At 42.6% G+C, this 26288-nt stretch overlaps 1 protein-coding gene across 2 annotated transcripts in view; it reads left to right on the forward strand.

Annotated features, from left to right (window-relative positions):
* Positions 1-26288, forward strand: part of ZFAND3 (zinc finger AN1-type containing 3) — a 328897-nt gene that overhangs the window by 300132 nt on the left and 2477 nt on the right. The gene's annotated exons all lie outside the window — the stretch shown is intronic.

The raw sequence follows: 26288 nt of genomic DNA on the forward strand, positions 1-26288 counted from the left end.
ATCAGCCTCCTTATATCAGAGAAAACATTCGGCATTTGTTTTGGGGGGATTGCTTAAATTCACTTAGCGTTATCTTCTCCAGCGCCATCCATTTACCTGCAAATGCCATGATTTTATTCTCTTTTATTGCTGAATAATATTCCATTGTGTATATATGCCACATTTTTTTAATCCATTCATCTACTGAAGGGCATCTGGGTTGGTTCCACACTTTAGCTATTGTGAATTGTGCTGCTATAAATATTGATGAGGCTGTGTCCCTAAAGTATGCTGTTTTTAAGTCCTTTGGGTATAGACTGAGGAGAGGGATAGCTGGGTCAAATGATGGTTCCATTCCCAGTTTTCCAAGGAATCTCCATACTGCTTTCCATATTGACTGCACTAATTTGTAGTCCCACCAGCAATATATGAGTGTGCCCTTTCCCCCACATCCTCACCAACACTTAATGTTGTTTGTCATCATAATAGCTGCCATTCTGACAGGAATGAGATGAAATCTTACAGTAGTTTTGATTTGCATTTCTGTAATTGCTAGAGGCGATGAACATTTTTTCATATATTTGTTGATTAATTATATATCCTCTTCGGAGAAGTGTCTGTTCAGGTCCTTGGCCCATTTATTGATTGGGTTATTTGGGATTTTTTTGGTGTTTAGTTTTTTTTTTTTTTTTTTTGGAAGTTGTTGATAGACAGTTATTCATCCATTCATTCATTTATACATGGTGCTGAGAATCGAACCCAGTGCCTCACACATGCCAGGCAAGTGTGCTTCCACTGAGCCCCAGCCCCAGACCAGGTTTTCAGCTTTTTGAGTTCTTTATATACCCTAGAGATTAATGCTCTATCTGATGCGTGAGGGGTAAAAATTTGCTCCCACAATGTAGGCTCTCTATTCACTTCACAGATTGTTTCTTTTTAAAAAAAAAAAAACAATTTTTTTTTTTTTTTTTTTTTTTTTAGTTTTAGGCGAGCACAATATCTTTATTTTGTTTCTATGTGGTGCTGAGAATCGAACCCAGTGCCTCACGCATGCCAGGCAAGCACGCTACCACTTGAGCCACATCCCCAGCCCCCAGATTGTTTCTTTTGCTGAGAAGAAACTTTTTAGTTTGAATCCATCTCATTTATTCATTCTTAATCTTCGAAGTAATTTTTCTATTCACTTTAGAAACCCAGTGATTCTTATAGCTGGGGCCTCTAGCCTAGTGTATTGTCTTCAAATGCTTCAGTGGTCATTTCTGCCCTGTGGTTCACTGTTAAACCAATTCAGAAAGCATTTATTGCAATGACTATGCATAAAACATTTTTCTAAGTTTTATAGGAAATACAGGAGCTAAAAATACAGAATCTAGGAGCTCACAGTCTAGGTTAAACTTGATGGGCATCCAAGCCAGGGAACCTGCCTGGGTCCTCGCTGGCTGGATTTAACTGCCTGCCCACATAAGAAATGATGTCCAAAGGAAAAAATAATTTTATACAGTTTGATCAAACTGGAGTGAAGCAGCTAGATTGTTTCTCTACCAGCTCTACAGAAGCACGTACAATTTGTAAAACACAAAAGCCAGGAGATGTACACGTACCTAGATTTAGCTAGGCTGTGTCCAAATCAGGAGTTAGTTCTTTCAGGTTTCATTCTCAGCATGAGGAAGTTCCAGAGCTCTCTGCTTCACCTAGAGGATGTGTTAGAACATACATTGCTGGGCCTCACTCTCAGAGGTACTGATTCAGTAGAGCAAGTTCAAAGTTATGCTCATAATGCTGGTCTGAGGATCATACTTTGAAAACCATGGTTTTAGGCAGTTCTCACTTTTTGAAAGTTTTTTTTTTTCCTTTCTATTTTTAAGTAAATGAGCCCTACTCTGTTAAGTCAAAAAAGGTCCTCAGGCATTGTTTTCAACTTTTTATTTGGAAATTAATTCCCCCCCCCTTTCCCGTACCATTTGAGAGTTAGTTGCAAACATCATGGCCCTTTATCTCTAAACTTCAGTAAATGTTTCCTAAGAATAGGGATATTATTTTATAAAACCACAGCAGCATAGTTATTAACTTTTTAAATTGATAACTGATATAATACTTTTTCCAAATCTTTCAGTATTCCAGTTTTATCAGTGGATCTAACAGTGTCCTTTATAAAAACATTTTCCTCCCTTCAGTTTTAGGATCCAGGCCATGATCAGTGTTATATTTAATTGTCACATGTTTTTGGACTCTTAATCTAGAATATTTTCATGGCCATTCTATGTTTAATGATACTGGCATTTTAAAAGAACATAGCCCTCTATTCCTCTCACATATACCTTTCCACACTGTTTTTGTTTTTTAATAGAGCATTCCTCATTTTGGGTTTTTTGTATGTTTCTTCATTACTAGATTCAGGTTACATATTCTCAGCCAACCACAGTACTATATAAGTGATATGTGTTCTTCTGAGGGCCTTACATTGAGAGGCACAGAAGTCTATCAGCTCCTCATTGTTGATGTTAACTCTGATTCACCCACCCAGTCAAGGTATTATCCTATTTTTCTACTGGTTTTCCCCTTGTGCCTAATAAGCAGTCTGTGGGAAACATGGTATGGATACGTAAATGCTCTCCTATCAGCAAAAATTTCCTCTGATTCAGCATCTGTTGATGATTCTTGCTTAAACCAATCTTACTATGATGTTTGCAGAATGATGATTTGCTTACTGTTGTATTCCTTCTACAGTTATCATATTCTTACGAAAGTAAAGTTGCTTCCCTTCCCTCATTTATTTTTTACTGGTATCACCTCTTTCCTTTTTTAGTACTAAATTATTTTGGTGTTCTCATTACCCAGATTTAGCCAAGTTGAAGTTCCATCAAGCTAGTTCCTGTGTTCTTGTGACAAACTCCTCTTTTTTTTTTTTTTGCGGGGGGGGGGGGGGCATGTGGGGAGCAATTTCTACCTCTCTCTCTTGCATAAGAAGTATATTACAGGAGGGGCTGGGGTTGTGGCTCAAGTGGTAGCGCGCTCGCTTGGCATGCGTGCAGCCCGGGTTCGATCCTCAGCACCACATACAAACAAAGATGTTGTGTCCGCCGATAACTAAAAAATAAATATTAAAAAATTCTCTCTCTCTCTCTCTCTCTCCTCTCAAAAAAAAAAAAAAAAAGAAGTATATTACAGGTACCTCTTGTATTTACTTTTTTTCAATCCTGGAATTAACCACTTCTCCAAGGATCCCTAAGATGATTTTAATATGCTCTCAAGTAGAGATTTGCTGTGCCTGAGAGGAAAGCACACACATACATAAAATAACTGGCATTCAGGGCAACCTATCTATCATAAGACTTTTACTAAGGTACAAGCCATATATTATAGGAATATGGGAAGGGAGGACTGGGGATGTGGCTCAGCAGTAGAATGCTCGCCTAGCATGTGAGAGGCACTGGGTTCAATCAACAGTAAGACATAAAAATAAATAAATAAAGGTATTGTGTCCATCAACAGAATTCAAAAAAAGAATATGGGGAGGGACAGATTAATTCCAACTGGAAGACCCTAAACAGGCTTCTACAGTTGTGGCTTTAAAGGAAGAATGGTGTGACTTCAATGTAATAAAAAGCAAATTCTTGGGCAAAACTGGTGACCAGAAATGACCTATGTGCAGCCACATGGGGCCTTGGCATCAAGTGAGGAGGGACTACTAGAAAAGGAGGAAAAGGTTCTGGGTTCCAGGCTGAGGAATGTGGATGTTGGTTTACAGTGAGAAGCCATTAGTGGTTTGGATATGGTCAACTTTTTTTTTTTTTTAACTAAGCACACAGGAAAGTCAAGGAGGCTATTGAATAGTTGTTGGGATTAATACAAGCTGACTGTAGTGAAAAGGTATATATATGTCACAGCTGTCACTGCCACTATAGGGGCCTGCACACTGAATGAACAAATAGTGATGTCCTAAGGTCCAGAGTGGGGCAAGGAACTGTAGTGATTAGTATGTAGGGATATGAAACTACCAAGTTCATCCATTTCACAGGGCTCAAAAAATCAGCCCATGTTTCTGTACTTTTATTTTATTTTATTTATTTATTTTTTTAAGTTTCATTTTTTTTAATTTCTCTCTTCCTGACTTTCTTGCATTGTCTTTCACCCTTCCTTTTTTTTTTTTTTTTTTAAGTTTTTGGCGGACACAACATCTTTGTTTGTATGTGGTGCTGAGGATCAAACCCGGGCCGCACGCATGCCAGGCAAGCGCACTACCGCTTGAGCCACATCCCCAGCCCTGTACTTTTATTTTAATTCCTTTCCAAGTGTGAACCTGTCAGGAATGTTTGGCATTCTATCTTATGTCTCTAAAATAAAGTAAGGTCCTATGTTCTTAGGAAAAATCCTTATGCTGTATAGAGTTCTAGTCTGAATTCATTAGAAAACTTTGCCACACAGGGAAATACCTAAGATCCTTTATCATGACCCAAACTGGTTTGGCTGCTGGGTGTTGTCACAGTTGCCATGGAGTGTAAAATCTCTGGTTTACCTTGGGTTGTACGGAGATAATGTGGTTATAAGACCCAGCCCTTTAGGAGCTCCTGCATCTTTCTTGTTTATTCATTTTTTTAAAATTGAAATACAATATTTGCACATCTTTATGGGGTACAGTATGATAATTTGATATGTGGATACCATGTGTAATGATCAAATGAGGTTAATAAGCACTTTCATCTTCTCAAACATTAATCTTTTTTATGTTCTGGGAACTTTTATACTCTTCTACTTAACTCAAAATATGTCACAGATTGTTGTAATTGGTAATGACCCTACTGTGCTATAGAAAACCCAAACTCATTCCTCTTCTCTGTATTTCGATACCCCGTATCTAACTTCATTCAGTAGCTACTCTCCAGCTCTTCGTAGTCTGTAGTGACCATTATCCCACTGTATTCTATGAGATTGACTTGTTAGTTTTCACAAATGAGTGAGAACTTGTGGCATTTCAGACAGTTTATGTATTTATTTATTTTACTTGTTTAAATACTTTTATTAGTGCATTATAGTTATACATAATAGTTGGGTTAATTTTTGCATAATCATATTTGCATGAAATTTACTTTATTTCATTCCCCAGTGGGGGACCCCCCCAGTTTCCTTTCCCTCCTCTCTCCCCTCATTCCTCTTTCTCTGCTGATCTTCCTTCTACTTATTGATTGGTTTATTTACTTATTTACTTATTTTAATTGGTGCTTTATAGATATAAAGATAGAATTCACTGTCATATATTTATACATCCACATAACATTATTTTGTTCATACCACATTTCCTCCACTTTCCTGTCTTTCCTCTCTCCCCTTCAATTTCCTGCTTATTCTCCATGATTTCCCCTCTGTCTTTATGATATATGACACCAACTGCCTTTTTTAAAAAAATATTCTTTTTAGTTATAGTTGGATACAATACCTCTACTCTACTCGTTCAATTTTATGTGGTGCTTAGGATTGAACCCAGCACCTCGTGCGTGCTAGGCGAGCACTCTACTGTTGAGCCACACCCCCAGCCCCCTCCACCTGCCTTTTTATCCTCTTACTTTGCTCTAGCTTTTGCATATGAGAAGAAATACTGACACTTATTTCACTTAGCATGATGTTCTCCAGTTCCATCTATTTACCAGTAAATGTGATAATTTCATTTTTTATGGCTAAATGAAACTCTATTGTGTATGTATACCACATTTTCTTAATATGTTCATCTATTTAATGGTCACCTGGACTGGTTCCATAACTTGGTTATTGTGAATTGGGCTGCTGTAAACATTGATTTGGCTGTATCACTGTAGTATGATAATTTTAGTTCTTTTATGTAAGTATCAAGGAGTGGGATAACTGGATCATATGGTGGTTTCATTCCTAGGTTTTTGAGGAATTTCCAGACTGCTTTGCTGGGTGGTTGTACTAATTTGCACTCTCACCAATAATGTATGAGTATACCTTTTCCCCCACATCCTCACCAGAATTTAATATTATTTGTATTGTTGATTATTAACAACACTCTGACTGGATTGAGATGAAATTTTGGTGTAACAAAAACAGCATGGTATTGGCATCAAAATAGACATGAATACCAGTAGAATAGAAAACACAGAGACAAAGCCACTTAGTTAGAATTCTCTAATAAAGTTGCTAGAAAATATATTTTGGAGAAAAGTTGGCCTTTTTTAACAAATGCTGCTTGAAAACTGGATTTCCTATGTAGAAGAATAAAAGTAGATCCCTGTCTATTGCCCTACACAAAAGTCAAATCAAAGAAATTTTACCAGAAACTGCTAGAAGAATACATAGGGTCAATACTATTATCAGATAGGTACAGCCACCAACTTTCTGAACTAGACACCTAAAGTTCAAGAAATAAAATCAAGAATCAATAAATGGGATGCTATCAAATTAAAAAGCTTCTGTTCAGCAAAGGAAACAAGAGTGTGAAGAGAGAGCCTACGGAATGGGAGAAAATCTTTGCCAGCTGTTCTCTGACAAGGATGAATAATCAGAATATATAAAGAAAAAATCTTAACACCAAACAAACAAACAAAAAACAACCCAATCCATGGGGGGGGGGGGCGCTAAACAGACATTGCTCAAAAGAAGAAACACAAATGACCAACAAGTATATGAAAAAATGTTCAACATCTTTAACACTTCCGTTTTTTATGCTGAGCCTGCTGATGAAAGGCTCAAATTTCTCCCATACTCCTTAGATAGCAGCTAGGTTTGTATACTTCCTGAGATGCAAGAAAAAGCAAAACAAATAAAAACAACAGCAAAAAGAAATCCTGTGATAGGAATTGTTGTATATGAGAGACCCCAGGGTAATTGGAAATCTTGAGGCAAATTCTGAGAAAAATTTCTCCCTTTACTATTTTTTTCCTTTTATTCTCACTGTATTTTTATCTAAACATGAGTATGATGCTTATTTTCCCCATTTAATCTTTAATGTGTAAGTGTCCTAGACTAAAACCAAATAGATTAGTTCCTCTGCTGCCTGTCTATAATTTCAAGTTGAGGTGTTAGAGCAAAACAAACCTTTTACTGAACATGAACTCCCATGTACTTAGCCCATTAGAGCAGTCTTAGAAATCCAGCCTACTGTAAGTCATTGACAGGGCTTTGACTGGTCTGTAAAGACATGACAGAAACATGGAGAGTCCCCTCACCCCCAAGCAAAGGAGCATCAAAGGCGAAGCTCCTAAAATACAGAATGTGCAGAACTCTCTGCTGCAGCCTATGTTATAGACCACCGCTCTTCTACTGTCCCATGAAGTGAAATAGTTTCCATCTCAATTTCAGAATTGCACCTGCTTTTGCGGTTCATTTTGACCAACGACAGCCACACTATATTTTATCAAATATTTGAATAGGCTACCTTGCTTACAGTACTTTTATGGGGAAAAATGGATTATTGTGAAGTGAAATAAAATATGCTTTTAAATTTGTTTCAGTAGTAAATAGTTTTGGTTGTTTCTTTGCCCAGCAAGGTTGTCTTTCACTATTAAAGATGATTTAGTGGTAGGTTTTTCACAGTTGTACCCTCCTATAACACCTTACCAGATTTTAATAGCTATAGTTGAGGGAAATATTCTAAGAAAAACTTTCTCATGTTCAGATATGTTCTTCACAAATGGATGATTTAGCCTGTGGTAAGCTACCATGTGGCCTATATAAAGTCGACAGAACTATTTTAAAGAGTTTTACTATTCTGTCAGTGCATTTCTGTTTACAGTTAAAGCATTTTCTTTATAGTCCTATGTCTCATGTCTGTTTAGCTAAAGTGGGGAACGCCTGCAACTTGAGAGTGCTTTCTTCGCTTCAAATCATCATCCTAACAGAAACCCAAGATGCTGTCCTGGGCTGTCCGACAGCTTTCATCTGGAGATGATGAAAGTAAACCATAATGAGAAGTGTTTTGTTTGAATTAAATGCAAAATCACAAAAGTATGTGGGTAGGTAGAATCACATAATAGCAGACTTAGAAGGAGCCTTAGCAATCATTTAATCCACCTCCTTATTGTTTCTGCTGGGGATTGAACATGCTAGGTAAGCACTCTGCCACTGAGCTATCCCAGCATTTTTTTTTTTTTAAATAAAGAAACTGGGACTAGAAAGGTGGTCATTCCTTCAGATCACAGCCCTATACTAACAAGTTGTATTCCAGAAGCTTTGACTTAAAATTCACAGCTTGCTGAGGAGTTTCTAGCCTATGTGTGCCTGGTATGGCAGTGCCTACTCCTCCTTCCACTGTAAGTGCAGCCCCGCTAACTGCACCTTCCTAATACATTTTCTGCCCCATCATCTCTACAGAAATCTACATATCTTTTCTAAAGTTACCCACATTTTTTTTTTTTTTGGTCTTTTCACATTAAAATACCTGACTTCCTAACCTCTTCTTAGTCATTAGTTCAGCCTTCAAAATTTTGCTTTGGTTCTCTCTGGAACCTTTGCAACAAAACATCATCAGGTAGGACCAGTATGGTAATAATGCCTGTGCGCGCGCGCACGTACACAAAGTAGTATTTGTCAAAATAATGGGATTTTCAAAAGTTTTTTTTTCAAATTAATCACAAATTGCTCTTGAGGTTTTGACCTAAGAGATGTCTTTTCTGGGGCCTATGATATATAGTTAAAACTAATTTGTGTTTAGAATATTAAGCATAATTATCAGTCTTCCTAATAGATTCTTACTGTGAATCCCCTCGTAAGATGTGCTTCTGAAAGTGTGGCCCTTAAATCAGCATTTCAGAGTCCCTGGGTAGAGGGAATGCTTCTTTAGGTAATTTGAATGTACTCCAAAGTTTAATATACTGTCATTTTATCATAGAACACACAAAGGTAATTTAAAACCAGAGAGAATTATTGCAAATTACAAATGAGTAGGATTCACACCAGTGAGGTTTTAGTTCCTAGTTCAGTCCTAATTGTCTTAGTCATTTTCTGTTGCTATAACAAAGTACCTGAGATTGGGTGATTTAGAATAATCAAAGTTTATTTAGCCTGTGGTTCTGGAGACTGAGGAGAACATGGTGCCAACATCTGCTTGGCATTTGGTGAAGGCCTTCTGCTGCATCATAACATTGCAGGATTAAGGCAAGACAGGGCAGGTGAGCTAGCTTGAGTCTCCTTATAAAGCCACTAATGTCATCATGAAGGACTACCCTCGTGGCCTCATCAGATCCTAATTACCTCCCAATGGCCTCACCTCCAAATACCATTAACACATGAATTTGGAAATTAAGTGTCTAATACGTGAGTTTTTGAGAGACTGGTTAACTCCATTCTATTTCAGTTAAAGAGTTACACCTTTTGAGTGTTGGTTTAACACATGCCTCTTCCCCCTTGAATGATCTCTCCCCTGAAAGACTCCAAAATTCTCAGGGTCCAAAACCTTGTGGTGTTTTATAACTTCCAGTCCCTGTTGGAATATGTGGCCCCTGATGAATAACTAGTTAATGTTGACTAGTAACATACAAGAAAAAATTTTAAAAGGATTGGGTGTTGCGGTGAGCTGCTGATTATCATTAGGAGAAGGCCCCTCTGGAGTAGTGTGTGAAGGTAGGCCTACTTGCACAGGGAAATGGGAGAATGTCTGGTCTACTTTGCCTGTACATTGATGCTTGAGGTACAAGTGTACAAGAGTTTCCTCATGGAATATTTGTCTAAGGAAATAAGATCTAGATAGAGGACATTAACATTTTTTATTTTTAGATACTTTTCTCTGACTTGAATTTTTATTGGTAGAAAGTAAAACATACTATCAGGATAGCATTGCTTGCATGATTTAATTAATTATTTGATAATGCCTGTGGTTTAAATTAAATATTCAACTTTGGAGAAAGGTGTATTTGCATAAATAAAACCTGTGCTTCGTCTCAGGCATAAACAGAGGTTCTTTAGAGGTCACAAAGGCTACATGGTCACAGACCTGCTATGTGTGACTACAGTGTTCTTGCACTATAGCTTGACAAATCTACTCATCTTTGATGTAGAATGAAACTACTAATAGAACTTAGAAGTAAGTCTTCCCTCTGGTGCCAGGCCAGCCCCCTAAACTGAAGTTGCAGGTACCATATCAGCAGTGCACTGGAGGGTAACCCAGCCACTGGGTATACCTCCAGACAGAGGGAGAATGGCATCTCCTATTGCAGGCAGTGGAAACTAACTGGTTCTGCTCCACTAAACTAAAACTAGCCTCCTGTAACACAGTGCTTCTCCTCAGTCTGTCCTCCAGAGCAACCAGCACATATCCTCCTCCTCTTCTGCAAGCTGCCTTTCACATATCTGAGCAGAACAGGCTTTCCAAGTCCCTAGTTCCTCCAGTAGCAAGTCCATCCCCTGGGACCAGAGAACTGGTTTCATAACATTAAAGACAGGGTTGCATATGGAATGCCAGATTTGGCTCAGTGTTTGTCTCCATGTTTTCTTCACTGGGGGTCCTTACAAAATCTGGGTAGCTTTGTGAAGAAAAACCCTTCTTCATCTGATCTTTTCCTGAAACTGCTCAAAAGACTTCTCTTTTGTGGAGTTCATGCTTGGCGTCTGTTGGTCTATTTCTCAGAACATATTAAAACTGTCTACACATGTATCCTTCCTCCTGGACCATGAGCATTGTGAGGTAGGGACTGTGCAGTATTTTTCTCTAGTTCTCAGCTCTAGCTGCAATACCTGCTGTACAGTGATGCTTAGTCAACCTGTGAGTAGATTGGGCAAACCCGTACTATTACAGTTATGATCCTCTGGTGAAGGAAAAAAGAATTGTTTCTTTGAGCATCTCCTTGTGTATTGGGTGCCTGCACTTGTGTTATATCATTTGACCCTTAAAAAACATTGCTGAACAAATGGTACCTCCATTTTCATAGAGAGGAAAACTCAAACTTTGAAGTAACTCAGAAATACTAAGGAAATACCTGAGTTTTGAGCCTAGGTATGTTGATCTCCCAAAATCCCACTGCCTTTTCAAAATGTCCCAGAGCTGACCCATTGGGTGCCCTAAACAATGAGGAGATGGCTACAGCCTTGGCTATCCATGTATTTTCAGCCATGTAGAATTTAGCCCATTCCTTAACCTCTTTCCCAATTCAGGGATGCTTTTTAATTGAACATTAAATAGTAAAAATGTGTGTGACCTACTGTGTAGGGATCACTCAAGGTGGTGTTTGTTATCCATTCTTCCTGTGCACTGTTTTTTATTTTGTTTTGTTTTGTTTTTAGAAATGATTTTTTTAACAGAAACAGTTTTTTTACTTACTTACCTACTTACTTTATTTATTTATTTTAATGTGGTGCTGAGGATTGAGCCCAGTGCCTCACACATGCTAGGCAAGCACTGTACCAACTGAGCCACCACCCCAGCCCCTCATGCACTGTTATTTGTTGTTGTTTGATTTTGTAGCAGTACTGGGGATTGAGCCCAGGGGCATTCTACCACTAAGCTGAGTCCCCAGCTCCCTTTCCCTTTTGAAAAAAAGTATTTTGAGATAGGATCTTGTTAAGTTTCTGAGGTTGGCCTCAGACTTGTGATCCTCTTGCCTCAGCCTTCCAGTTCACTGGAACTACAGGTATATGCCACCTGTCACCTCCTATAGATGAGATACTCCTGGAGGACAGGGTCCACTGTACCTGGGTAATATGAGACACAGTGGCATTTAATTCTTCTTGACCTTATACATTCTGTTTTCTCCAGAGGACTAATTCATGTCCTCATTGTTCATGAAAACTTACCTCCTCCAGGATACCTTATGCAGTTGACCTCTCCTTGGTGCCCCCGATTTATTACACACTGCTGAATTGTATTGATTTTATTTGCAGTTGATTTCTTGCTTTGCTTCTTGTGACCTTCAGCTTGTTTTCCTCTCTGTGTGTCTCCAGCTATCTTTAAAATCAGGAACTAGTGACACACACACACATCTCCCCCCACCCCCGGCTCCCCCTCTCCCCCTCACCATCTCTCCCCCTCCCTCTCTCTCCTTCTCTTTTCCTCCACCCAGCCCCTAGAATAGAGCTCTCCAAACAGTGCACAGATGACCAATAAATACTTTTGACTCCTTGAGCCTGATAGCTTCTTTCTCTTGCCGGACTGACAGCCCTACACTGGAGCCTGAATCCTTTATTTATTAGATGAGATTTCTATAGCACCTTCCCTTTGAGAAGATCAATATCAATGAAGTTTGTTTCTGCTTCTGAATAAGATCACATGACAGCCTTTACCCCTCAACTGCTGGGGCCTGCAGATACAGACTCCACGAAGCCTTGCTACCTCAAATCTTGCTATCTGGCTGCCAGCAAGGAGGCTAAATAAGATTCTATGACAAGAACAACAGAAACTCTGTGGTGTTGGTCTGTACTATAATCAGTATATCAGAAAAGGTGTTTGCAGTGAAGATCACTGCTATCTTTTAGAAAGTAGATGTGGAGAAGGCCCACTAGCCAGCACCCATTCAGTGTTCCCAGGTTGTGGCTCACCCATGGTGCATGGGTGCACTAGAACTGTTTAGTCTCTGAGATTCAAAGCCATTCTGCTAGGAATCTAGGTCCCTGTGACAGGACCCACGAGAGGCATAGCAGGCAGTCTGTTCCCAGAGATTCAAAAGCAGCAACTCCTGGATAGTCTGAGAAGTAACACTGTCCTAGCTAGAAGGAAAGGAGCTACCAGAATTCATATCTGAATAGCTGAGACTAATTGTGACACATATGAACAAAGTTCAGGGACAGAACACTGAAAAGAGTGAATGTTTCAGCCTTGTATTTCATTGAAGAAGTGCCTAAAATAATTGGGTCAGCTGACTTTTCTAGGAATTGCTCACCTTTCTACCACCTATTTGTTTGTACAGATATTATTCCCATCGCTATTCAGGGTTAGACAGAGCTCTGTAGGGAATGAACACATCTCCCAGGGACTTTGCGGACAGAGGTGCACCTATAACAGCTGCTTGGTGTGTGTAATGAGCAGCATCCCTGCCCTGACCTGTCCTCACACCTGTAGTCCAGAGGACCCTGTCTCTGTGGATCAGGAGTTAAGGCAGCCTAGCCACTGAGGCAGCTTGTGAAACAAAAAAGTAAAGGGAAATCAAGGTGTTGGAGAGAAAGGAGAAGGTAACAAAATGGAGAAGTACTAAAACCGTGAGGAAATGGAAGGGACATTTATAGAGGATAATAATGAGGCATGGGGGGGGGGGGTCCAGTGGCACTTACTAGAGGAATGCTGATTTGTCACACTACCAGTCCCTGAGCAGCCTGGATGGGGTCACTACTTACTCTTCTCTGAGATTTGAAGGATGTTGTCTTTCTTTGTTGTCACCTGTGGCATTGAGGTAAAACCACCTATGTTGCCTAATTCATTGCTGTACTCCTAACAGTTCTGGGACACAGTGGAAGGAGGTGGTGATGAGGAATGCCCCTCGTTGCTTTGGGTAACCAACCCTTTGTTCACGGCTTCACCAACTGCCATATATGCTAAAGTGTGAGTGCCCAGGAAGGTGACTGGGAGGTAGGTGACACTAGCCTGTGGGAAGTCCACCTCCTAGAATCTTCCACAGCAGCCCCTGCCTTACAGGATCCGATGAAGGCCTGCTGCATTCAGTCTGATGAGTCTCCTAGAAAAGCACTTTGAGGCTCCAGGGGATCTAGGGGCAAGAGTGCCAGGGCAGTGTTAGATGCTCTCCTCCAACCAAAAGTTTCTCTTAAGTGTTAATGAAGATTTTTGCTTTTGCCACCTAGGAGAAGGGTGTTTCTAGGCTGTTAGGGAGGTGGCAGGCAGTGGCTACAGTGTGGTAGAAGACAGGCCTTGTGAACCCCAGAGAGTATGACAGCTACCACCTGAGCCTTGCAGAACTTCATGGGCCTCCTCCTCAGAGGACAGTCAGGACACATGCTGTACTCTCCACACATTCTGATGTTCTTCCTTCTTGAACTATGTCAGCCCACCAGCCCCTGGAAGATGGAATCACAAGAGAGCTTGCTCCTTCTTGTGATTAATATACAGGATGACATACATGTACTCCCCATCACTGTGCTATCCATGCTACGGATACACCAGAAAGGGGGAATTCTAGATTTTCAAGTTAAAGAGTGTTTTTCCCTTAAGCTGAACTGTTACCCTGGGGTTAATTTTGCATAGAATCTGGGTAACTGACCAGAATACCAGGGTAGAGAAGTGAATGTCCATTGGGAGCCTGTGTGACTATGCTCAGTTCTTCATTAGCTATTCAGCCCATTTTATGGCTAAGTTTCAATTCCAAGAGAGCATCTAATGCCATCTTGGACATTTCTGGGTTGCCTCTCAGAGTGAGCTTAGCAAATAGCGACTCATTAATTATAGCAGTAGAAAAAGCATAATTAGGAAAGTAAACCTGCTAGTGCAAAAACTGGGATATATCCAAAATAACAGTTTTTCAGCTGTCCCTGCTGAACCCATTTGCCCAGGTAAGTAGACCATGTGGTGGTGGACTCTTGGAGTGGGATAAGAGGATAGTTATTAGCATTACACATTCTTTTATTGCTAGAATTAATTTTCTTCTGTTTTTAATGAGTCATCTGTCAACTAAAATTATTTTTTCATTCTACTGATTTTTATTGAGTTCTAGAAGAAAAGCAGGAAATAAAACCCAAGTGTGCAATCTCTTGGTGCTTTTATTCTTTAGGGGAGAGAGACAGTAAGCAAGGGAACAGGTCCTCAAGATGATATCTGGTAGGAGTAAGCACAGGGAACCACAGTAGGGATGGTAGGGCAAATCTGGGAGCAGAGCCGAGACAAGCAAGCTAGGAGAAAAGTGTCCCAGGCAGAGAGAACATAGGTCTTGGGGTGGGGGGGACAAATTTTACATATCTGAGAGCAAAAAGCCATCCAGCATTGCTAAAGCAGAGTGTGAGAAGAGAGTGGAGGGGCACACGGACAGTGGGGAACTTACAGGCCTTTGAAAGGGGGTTGATTATTATTCTAAACATAGTAGGAAGGCATTGAAGGGTTTTAAGCAAAGGAGTGACATGATCTGATTTACATTTTTAAAATATCCCTCTGGGAGAGAAGCAGAAATGCTTGTGTATGCATAGACTCTCAAGAATACATAAAACTGGTGGCAGTGGTTGCTTGGCCTCTGGGGAGGGTGACTGAGAAAATGAGATGAGAGACCTACTTTTTGCTGAATGTTGCTTTATACAATTTAAATTTTATTATATTCATATATTCCATTATTCAAAGAAGAGTTAACAAATACGAAACAGTACATCTCGGGTCAATTATCCTAAAAGGAAGCCCCCTAAGGCCCCTAAAGTCCCTCAAAATGCTCTGAGGAGGAAGGCTTGGAAGGCAGCAAGAGCAACATCAGGGCATGAGCAGTCCACAGGTGGAGCCAGGACCTCCCTGCATCGTAGCCCTGCTGGCATTCCTTCTGTTCCTCTAGCATGCTGAACTCATTCCTGCCACCAGACCTCTGCGTGTGAAGGGAGAGAATGGCAGATTCGAGACATCATTTAGAGTAAATCTAATGAGGCCACAAATAAAGACAGTGTGAGTAGTAAGGGAAAGAGAAATCAAGAATGAGTCCCAGGTTTTGACTGGAGCAGGGATGATTAGGAGATAAACTAATGTAGGGGTCAAGAGGATTAATTTCTGTTTTGAACATATATAGTTGAGATTTCTATTAGACAACTTCGTTTAAGGTGTTTCTCAAATAGGCAGTTTGATAATATAGGAGTTTGGGGAAGAATTCCTGGATGGAAATGTGAATGAGCTATGTAAAGAAGTGAATGTAAAGGGTGAAAAATGCAGGAGGACTTAATTCTGGAGTGATTTTTAGAGAAACCAGTAAAAAGATTTTAAGGAGCAGTAGTTAGTGAAATGGGAAGAAAGTCAGGAGTGTGGTATCACAGAGGGTGAGAGAGAAAAGCTGTTAGGAAACAGGGAGGAATGTGCTGTGAGAGGTTAGGGATTGGGATATTGGACTTGGGTACCTGAGCTATTGATTAACCTTTGTTGTCCCTTAAGATCCAGAGAACACAGTGTACCTGCAACTAACTTGTTCATTCCATTCGACCAACATTTTGAGTGAATCAAGCACTGTTGTAAGGTATGTGTGATAAGTTACAGAAACATGGTCCTAGATTTCATGAAATCTAGTCAAATTAAACAAGTTACATAAAAAAGTTGCACAAGTGATCCTAAAATTTCAATTATGACAAGTAATTGAAGAAGTGCAGGGTGCCATGAAAGCATGTATGGGGCCCTAGGCTGGTCTGAGACCTCCTGAGCTCAGACTGAGGCCTGTATGTGAGAAGTCAGTCAGGAGTCAGTGTGTCTAGAACAGAGTGCCAGGGGTGAATGGCACCAGGGGAACAACAGACGGCAGGGATGTGATTGTGCTACAGTGGTGACATTTTAATTATAGTCAGTAGGAAAGTGTTAAAAGGTTTAACTCTCAAGGAGTGGCTATCACACTCCTTTTGCTGCTCTGAGGAAGGTGGGTTTGAGGTGGGGTGAACACCTAGAGGAGGTATCGCAGCTGCCAAGGGAAAAGATACTGGTGACTTCGACTAGATGGTGGCAATAGAAATGGAAAAAAGAGAATGAATTTGACTTTTGAAAATGGATTCATAGAAGTTTGTAATTTAGTGTGAAGAGTAAGGAAGACAACACTGATGACCAGGTTTGCGTCATGAGCTGTTGTGGCCTTGTTCTCTCAGAATGGAGATGCTAGAGGAAAAACAGATTTGTGGGTAAGTAGCAAGTGTCCCATTTTAGACCCCCCCCCCCCCCCCGCAAAACTCTGAGATAATTAAGACACTAAGTAGACAACTGAATACAGAAGCATGGAGCTTAGAAAGGTGTCTAGGGCAGAGAGAATAAGTTTCAGAATTATTAGCATATGTAGTTAGAATTTCAAACGTTGGACAAGAATGTCAGTGAAACAAAGAGCCCTCATTGACTCTGCAGGAGTAGCCAGCTGTTCTGAATGCTCAAGTTGGACTTAGCCATTTTTAGCCTTCATTCATGGGGCGTGTTTATACCTAGATTGCACCCATTTTGTTAAGTTCTAGTATCTGAGTCTCTCCTACTCCCACCCTGGGTGAGATGGGATTGGGCTATGGGGGTTAGGTTCTTCCATGCAGTAAGTTTGTAGTATCAAACAGTGGACTGGTGGGGCAGGGTAGCACACTCCTGTAATCTCACTGACTCAAGCTGAGGCAGGAGGATCACAAATTCGAGGCCAGCTTCAGACTTGACCAAACCCTGGCCAAAAAGTCTAGGGATGTGGGTCATCGACTCATTGGGGGTTTTAAGTAGAGTTTGCAGTCTGACCTCAAATTTGAACTTAGGTCTGTAGCTAAAACATTCTGCCATTGAATGAACCTAAATTAACTTTAAATATAGAGACTCAAGAAGCCAGCTCCTCTGCCCAGCCCCACCACCACCTACAGTGGACGGCAGACATTGTGGGACCTGTAACTTTAAAGCTCAGATTTTGTGAAAATAGAAAAGGGCATGCTTATATTCTTAAGCTCTTCAGAATGACCTTTTTGAGTTACTACAGTGAAAACAAAAAGCATGTAGAAAGGCTTCAATCTTAAACGAAGCACATAAAACAAGCGCGTGCAATGCTGGTGTGGCTTGGGTGGGACAGGCTGTTGCAGAGTGTCTACAGCCCCTTCCTTCCTCTCCCTCATCCTTCCACTGCAGCTTCCCGCCTGACAGTCTGAGGGAAACAGACACACTGCCAGGACGTGAGCAAACTTGGAAACACACATGCTCTGCCTCCGCTTGTCAGAGAGGCTTGCAGAATTCTCAGCTGTACCTGTGGAGATGCCCAACAAGGGCAGAGAAGCTGCTCTCTGTTGTCCTTGAAAAGTTTTCATGTCCCTTCAACAGTGTCCCAAAACACTGAGTGCTTTCCGGGCTGCCTTGTGTAGTCTTCATGTTTAAATCAGATATCTCCAAAATTTGCATATCTTCCACCGAAGTCTTTACTGAGTTCTTGTCACTTAGCATGTATTTATAGTCTATAAAAACAGGTTTGTGGAGAGGGGAGAGGAAACTTGTACATCACGCGTTGGGAGCAAGATTTCCACATTCATTCTCCCTTGGCAGCAGGGACTTCTCGAAGGAGAAGGGAGCCTGAGTCTAGACTGAGAGGTAAAGGCAGGTGGGCAGAGGCAAGTTATGTGAGTGGAGAAGGAAGGCACAGGCATGTCTGGAGGGAGGCCAGAGCTGAGGAGCCAGGTGTGCTAGCTTTAAGGTGAGAGGGACCACACCACCATGAGGAGTCACCCAGGAACAGGCATCAAAGAAATGATCCTTTCTTTTCTAGGTGTCGCTTTGGAGAGAGGTGTAGCATTTTCAGGAGAGAGGTGTGGCATTTTCAGTCTGATGCCCTCTGATTACACTGCCATGTGGACATTCCATGACTTAGATGGAATGCGGGTGTGCTTTGGGGGATGGCTAAACAGACTGCAGTCCCAGGGTAAGCCGTGTGGCAGGAGCCTGGCTGTTGAGTTACCTCATGAGCCTACCCTATGCCCTCCAAGGTGGAATGAATGTAGTCGCTTTTTGTCACTTCCACCGTAGCTTTGGGGCTGGTTTTATTAGAGACTACCCCTCCATTTGAGAAGATAAACTTATAAGGAAAAAGGAAATGTTTAAAGAAAAGTTAAAACAAACCAGGAGCCGACTGATAGAAGGGTAAGGACTTCCCCAAACCAGAAGTTTCTTGACAGCACAGCATTGCTTTCCTGAGAGCCCAAATGTGGCTGGAGTCGGGACAGCGAAGGGGCCAGGAGTGTAGGCACCTCCTTGAGGGTTATGGACCCCAAAAAACAACCTGCTATCAAGAGGTTAGTGCTGCCTACTTTTAATTACTGAAATGAGGTTTGACAGAGCAAGTCATTATTCCTGTGGCAAAAACTGCCTTAAGCTATTTTGTCTTAGGGATAGGTTTTTTGTTTTGGGGGGCTTTTGTTTGTTTTTGTTTTGGTACTAGGGATTGAACCTAAGGGTACTTCACCACAGAGCTACATCTCCAGCCCTTTTTTTTTTCTTCTTTATTTTGAGAAGGGTATCACTAAGTTTCCCAGGCTAACCTTGAATTTGTGATCCTTTTGTTTCAGCCTCCATAGTCCCTGGGATTTCAGCCATGAGCCACAGCTTAGCATAATAGGAGCCAGCAGCCAGCCCCCTTCTTGTTCTCTGAGGATGAAAGAGCTTGCTGGAAGAAACATTCTCACAAATCACAGTGTCCTTTGTGGTATCCTGTGCCCCTAGGTGACAAAATAGGTTTTGCCTAGGCAGAGCAAGAGTGAACTATGGGAGGTTTGTTCTCTGTGAGGGCTGTGCTTAAGTGGGTGATAGAGAAGACTTTGCTGGGATAAGGCGAGCATTCCCCACAGAAGAAGGGGTTAATTAGAGGTTTTATCAAGAATTAGACTGTATGGAAAGAAACAGTAATAAAGGATGTCAACAGTAGTGGACGTTTTTATAGTTTTAAAGCTGTGTGTGTACAGATTGCACCAGGAGTTTCATTCAGACGGACCATGGCAGTTTTCTTTCCTCCGCTTCTGACTGCTCTCTTAGAGCAAAGTGCAGGCCTGCTGAGGGAGGGCTCCAGCAGTGCCGAGTGAGTGCAGCAGCTACTTTGAGTTCTGTGATGCACAGGGTTCTTGTATCTTTGCCCTCTGTTACACGGCTGTTTGGTGTAACATGTAGCTTGTTGTATGTAGCTGATATTTTAATTGATTTGAGGAAAACTAGATGATTGCTTCTGTTTTAGAGTTATCTCAGTGCAATTTAGTGGTGTTTATTAAGGAGTAGGGTATGCTTCTCTAAATTGCAAGTTTTCCTTCCCTTTGAAAGATACCCAGCTTAGTGATTGACTCTGGCTTTGGTTCCAGTGCCCTGGGCAGCTGACCTCTGCCCATCACTGGTTCTCTTCTCCAACTCAGCAGAGCACTGTATCAGCCAGCTCAGTGAGCTGGGATCCAGTTCTGGTTTTTGGAGCATAATGATTTTCCCTCCACCTTGCAAAGCCAGGAATGGAGAAGAATGTAAAACAGACACTTCCATTCCTGAAACACCTGCAACTGCTTTGCCTGTGCCATGGGCCTGATGAAATAAAATGCATTAAGATCCTTTAATACGTTTCTGTGCTACAAATTCTGCCTTGGGCATTGGGTCAGCGGATGTGGTATAATCTAGGGATTGCTACTGGTGGGAGTATAAATGGCTAATGCTTTGCAGCAGGCTTTCCTGTAACCACCTGCTGTTCCTAACATGTACTTACAAATGAGCTATGAGGTCAGTGAGCTGTCCTAAGCTTTAAGAAACTTTTACCTTGCTGGGAAAAAAATGGACTTTTTTTTTTTTTTTTTTTTTTAATGAGCTTGCCTGGTCATTTCAGCTGCACAAACGAGGCACATTTGTTGTTTCTTTCTTAAAAAGACATTTTAGAAACCAAATGATACCTAATTACTGAGTTGAGATTTGGGGTGGCCACCCTTAGGAAGCTCTTGGGTAGATTCTATTTGTTGGAGCGCCTGTGCATCTGCAGCAATAGTTTGATTTGCCTCAGGACTGGACATAGCTGCCCAGGCCTAGTCACCTCACCATGGAGCATCCAGCAGGGGCTGGGGGCTCCTAAGCAGGTACTCTGTGCAGACAGCATGTGCACTGCCACCACACACTGCACAGCAGAGTATTTTAACAGTACCCCAGTCCCTGAGGCCTGTCGGTATTTTTAGGTTCTGCTTGAACCTTTGACAATTTGAAATTCAAATGAGCAAGAGAGTGTAAAACATTTTGTGCAAGTGAGGTAAAAATACCAAGCAGCTGGAGCTGAGGTCTACCCTGGTCGGAGGCTTTAATAAAACAGCCACTCAGGTGCCTCCAATTTGGGGATCTGCATGAAAGCAAATGTTTTATTGAAGTCCCAAAGTGTCCAGAGCTGCCCAGTTTTGCCAACTTTAAATGGTACCTTTTTACTCCAAGATGAGGTCAGTAAGCAACATTTCTGCCTTGTAGGGATTAAATGAAAATGTCAAGGTCTCAAATTTTGTGAATTTTGTCATCACTTTCTTGGTCTCCCTTGGGGTATTACATGAAAAACAATAGTTCTGACCATTGCCCACTTGTTAGGGCATGGAGGGATACACGGGCCCCCTCAGGCCATCTGCTCGGGCAGAATGTAAAGTGGACTCAAGTGTGAGGCGGGCTCCTTCTCTCTGGCCTCCAGCTCCTGCTCCACCCATGTTCCCTGTTCCCCTCACAGTAGACACTCCCTGTAGCCTAGGGGAAAGGGACAGTGAAAAGAAGGGAACTGGCAGATGCTTGGCTTCCTTCAGCTGCCTCTGGTTCCCTGCCTGCCAACACCGCAGAGACTTGGGCCCTGTTTCTTCCAGCACTGGGTTGGATGACTCCTGGGAGTATCCTCCTTGGGATATTCCTCTTGGGCAGTGGTCGTTGTTGATTTTTGTATAGGAGTAAAATGGAAATATTGTTAGAACTTCCCTAGTACTTTAGAGCAAGGTGTTGGGTGTTATGGCGTTTTTGCCTACTGATGGCATTTGTGCAAATCACTCTCTAATGTAGATTTGGTCTCAAAACACCCACACCCTCCCTCCCTTGTTGTAGACAAAGGTGAAAGTGAGCTGTGAAAGAGAGCATCCAAATGAGTTGTGTGAGTTTTCTATGTGAGCTTTAAAAACTGTCAGGTAAAATCAGATGTTTGGCTCCCATTAAATGAGCATTTTTAGAACTTACAAGTCTTGGAGAATGTGCTTCTCTTCAGTTTTCTGCTGGGAATGTGCTTCCAGGCCCTTCCACGTTGGGCATCTTCATGTCTAATGTGGCCCATGGTCTGTTGACTGCCTTGGGAGGGCTGAGTCCAGATGTGTTCATTTAACACCTGTGAGCGGCCTCCCCTCTCCAGAGAAGCATACCTTCTCCCCTGCCCCGGGGCCTGTCTGCCTTCCTCATTCATGTGGGCTTCTGTCAGGACTGAGGTTTATGTACTGAAATCTTATGTGTCTGGTAGCAGTGGTCAGGAAAGCTGCTGCTTCCCCAGAACTTCGTCTCTTTCTGTCCACAGCCACAGGTGTGGGCAGTGCCCTGGATGCTTCCCACTTCATGTCCACGTGGCCCCTCCTGATGCTGCCTCCTCAGTTCAAGGTGCTCTTCTCAAACTGAGGGTGGAGCTGATGGAGCCCATAGGGAGACCTTCCAGCCCAGATCACCTGTCGAAGTCAGGCAGCCACCCTATTGCTCTTCTCCCTTTGCCCATGTCAGGGAGAAAGCGACAGTCCAGAGAGGCTGCCTCTTCACCCTCCCTTTTTAATCAAGGACTCGTCCCAAATTGCTCTTCAGTGCCAACAAGCAAAGAGTTGCCCACGCAAGTTCTTGAGCATTTTGTGCAGATTTACTGAAAACAGCTCAGGCAGCCTTAAAGGAGCTCCACAGCCTTCTCCTGGACCACTGTTCCTGAAATCCAGTAACCCTGTGCTCCAGGAGCAGGACAGCCAGTCACATGACTGCAGGGGAGAGGACTAGGTTAAAAAGCACATTTGGCAGGCATTTCATGTTTTCAAAAACATCCCTGGCTGTTTTTCTTTCTCTTGGGGTAAGTGTCCTTAACCATATTTTCCCACCCCTTACCTCTCATTATTCCTCCAAAGTACTGTAAATTGTGTAGCTGTGATAAACAAAAGTATGTTGAAATTGTTTTTAAAATTACATGCTGCTGAACAATGGGATCATGAGCGAGTGTAGAATTGGGGTGTGTGTATACAAGTGAGCAGTTAGGTTTTCATCGATACCTTTTTAAATTGGGGGGAAAAAGAATTGCAAAGTTCCCTGGGTGGAGGTGCCAGAGACATTGTTATGGTTCACCTCATCAGCTCTGTGTCCTTTGTGTTTTGTGCCTTCTGGATGCCAGTCTTCTTTGGCCCTCTCTCAAAAGGCCCCATTTGGTTTCTAATGAATGATATAGAGGAAGTACTCAGGCCAGCCCAGACAGGTTGGAGTTAATGCTTGTGTGTTTTAAGATTGTGTTTGTCTTTGAAATTAAAGACAGTCTTACAGAACACACACACACAGCGCGAAGGAGCCTGGACTCATCTCTGTCCATGTCTATTTTGGTCTCCAGAGGATAATAAAAAGTTCATGACACTCACAGTGGTTTCTGGAAACAGATCTTTGAGTACCAAGAAAAAAAATGAATAAAGATCGGTTCCCACCCATCCCTACCCACCATCCTCTGTACCCAACACAGCACTCTTCTGATACTGACACCAGAAGGCAGTTAGCCATCGTTCGCTGTCAGTGGATAATACCTACTCAGCACTTGGGACAAATTCCAGCATGTAACTTCCTCCTAGTGAATGATCCTGACAGGAGAGGGAGTTAAACTTAATTTATGTTATCTAATAGGCTCAGTGTAGCAACTTGGAAAGTTAGCCTTCCAGAATTTTCCCGCAGACTTCTCCCCAGTGAATTATGTAGTGCCATATATTACAGTTGTTACCAATGCCACGCTCCCCAAATATAGTCGCTACTGAGTAGTTCTCACTTTTCAAAAATCAAGGCCAAGTGTCAAGGTGTATGTATCAGGCACAGAACTTGGGTATTTGGGCTGAATGAAGAATCCTTGGGGTGGACAGAGAGAACACCTGGGAGAGTTGCTAGGGTTATCAATCACTTTGTTTCCTTTTCCACAATGGCTGCCCCCTAGCTGGCAGAAGGCAGGTAAAGCAAATTGGGGTGATGACCAAACTGAAGCCTCTTCCCTCCACCGGAGTCTGCCTTTGATGAGGTGTTCAGCTGAGCCAGGAGCTGGGTTGATTGCAGTGGTGATCCATTTACTGCTGCTTTTATTCAGCCAGCAGCATTCATCAGAAGGATAGAAGAGCCCCTGGGACTTTGTCCTGAATCATCCCAGTATCTTGAAGGAAGGGAAGGGGCAGTAGGGATATCCCCATCCCTTATTATAGATATTGCAAGTACAGAAATATGTCAGGACTTGGTGACAGACATACCCTGATGCCATCCTGTTGGTTCCCCAGCGTGGCTACAAGTTCCCCCTTACCAGCTGGGCTGTGCCTTGGAAAGATGATTTTCTTGTTAGATGGAGGATGCATATTGAGGCCATGCACGCTTCTGCTGTGAAATCCTTTAGGAGAAAGACAACTGGTATCTAATATCTTTGAGTAATGAACTTATCAGTAACTATAACACATGAGCTCATTAATCTTAACTTTGCTTTTGGACCAAGTGGGAGTTCAGCTTCTCGGGAGACAAAAATTTCATCTCTGTTCTTTTCCTTAAACCCAATCCCAATTTAGAGTCAAACATATTGCCCTGCTCTCCCTGGGAAGCAGTTAATAATATGTTTTCTTGAACAATGGATGGCTCAGGTCGCTCAGGACCTCCAGGCTGCATGCACATGCCCAGGCACATGGTCTGAACTCAGGGCTTCCAAGTAGGGTGTGAGTGTCATCTTGGTCTACACACACACACACACACACACACACACGTTGTTTCCTCAAACTGATGAATGGTGTCTAGGTGAAGTTAATCTTAAAACCTAAGCCATTGATCCTGGTGTAATAGTGCAGGCCTATAATCCCAAGGACTCAGGAGGCTGAGGCAGGAAGATCATAAGTTTGAGGCCAGCCTCAGCAACTTAGTGAGACCCTGTCTCAAGAAAGAAAGAAAACATTCGAAAATTCATTTTGAAAAATAAAAGATCTAGAATAGCCAAGCAGTTCTAAGTCAAAGAGATAAATGCTGGAGGCTTCATAATATGTGACTTCAAATTACACTACAGAGCTGTAGTAATAAAAACTGCGTGGAACTGGCATAAAAACAGACACACACACACACCAGCACTACAGAACAGAGACACAGAGACAAACCTAGTACCAAAAAAAAAAAAAAAAAAAAAAAAAACCCTAAGTTCACTGAATCTTAATCTTAAAATCGTCCATCCTGGCCACTTGGTCCTTTCCTCAACATCTGTCACAGCCTCCACATCACTGGAAGGAAATTGAGGCTGTGAGGTGAGTCTGTTTGCCAGAGTGCTATTATCCATTCTGTGTTTTCAGGATCTGGGCTTAAAATAAGACAACCTGGGGAGGAATGTTTTGGGCCTGGAAAATAAGTGAGGGGAGACAGGCGGGGTGGGCTTCTGTGGGGCACTGGCTGCTACGGAGAGCAAGTTCAGGAAGCACTGGCTTCGTGGGGAGGCTTGCTCTTGTACCTGCCGCAGACCACCCACGGGATGAGGGTGGTGAGGAGCAGCCAGTGCTGGCAGGCACCTTCTGCCTAGATCTTCTCCACACCCTCCCTGTGGAGAGGCGTGCTTAGCTAGCGTGCGGAGGCCCAGATCTCAGCCCCTAGAGCGCTGGGGGCGGGAGAGGAGAGGGCAGATGAACCCAGCAGACACTGGGCATCTCTGCCACACACACCGTTAGCCCTTCTAGAGGTTGACTGGAACGCTCGCAGGAGCAGGCGACACCGTCGTGCACCTCTGTGTGTGCCTTTGTCCTGGCCTCTTTGCTGACTCCTGAAGTCCTCTTCATTGTGGCCACCCAGAGGGACTCTGCATCACCTTCTTGCTGTCTGGCCTCTGAGTCTCTCGATCTGCTACTTTCACCAGGAAGGCCATTTCTCTTATTTGCCCCCGACCAGTGTCTCCCTTGGAGTCCTCTGCTCAGAAACGAAACCACAACAACAAAAAGCTAAGGACCACAGCTGCCTCCACATCTGGGAGGGAAGGGCAAGTGGGAGGCCCTGAGTGGGGACCTCAGCCTCCCACCTGCCCCGGGGGAGTTGAAGCATCAAGTTCCTTAGAGATGGCAGTAAGAGCACAACCTCTCCTTTCCCTTCTATTTTTGTTACCTTTTCCAAGACTTGGAGCTGTCTATTTTCCTGAGAGCCCCCACAGCTTAAGGTCATGGTTTGACATTCCTGCCCTCCCCACAAGCCCTAGCTATTCAGAAGGTGGACTGTAAGAGAAGCCATCATTGTTTCTCCTCCCTCTCTGCCTCCTAAAAACAGTGTGGTGGAGGTCACGGTGTGCCTGCGCCAGGGACAGTGCTGAGCTGGCAGCTAGGTGCTCTCCTCCTGCACGTGACGGGGGTGGGGAAGTCAGCCCACTCGGTTCCATGGGAAAGGACAGTGTCTCACTGCAGCAGTCAGCGTGGGGTCCCACCCTTCTTGGGTCCAGGGGGACAGCCTTTGAGTAGCCACAGTGGGAGTTCTGAGGACGTCAGACTGGCTTGGGAGGCTGTGGAATGTGGAGCGTTGTCATCAACTG

The sequence above is a fragment of the Spermophilus citellus genome, assembly GCF_964194105.1.
Source record: "Spermophilus citellus genome assembly, chromosome: 5".
Classification (NCBI taxonomy): domain Eukaryota; kingdom Metazoa; phylum Chordata; class Mammalia; order Rodentia; family Sciuridae; genus Spermophilus; species Spermophilus citellus.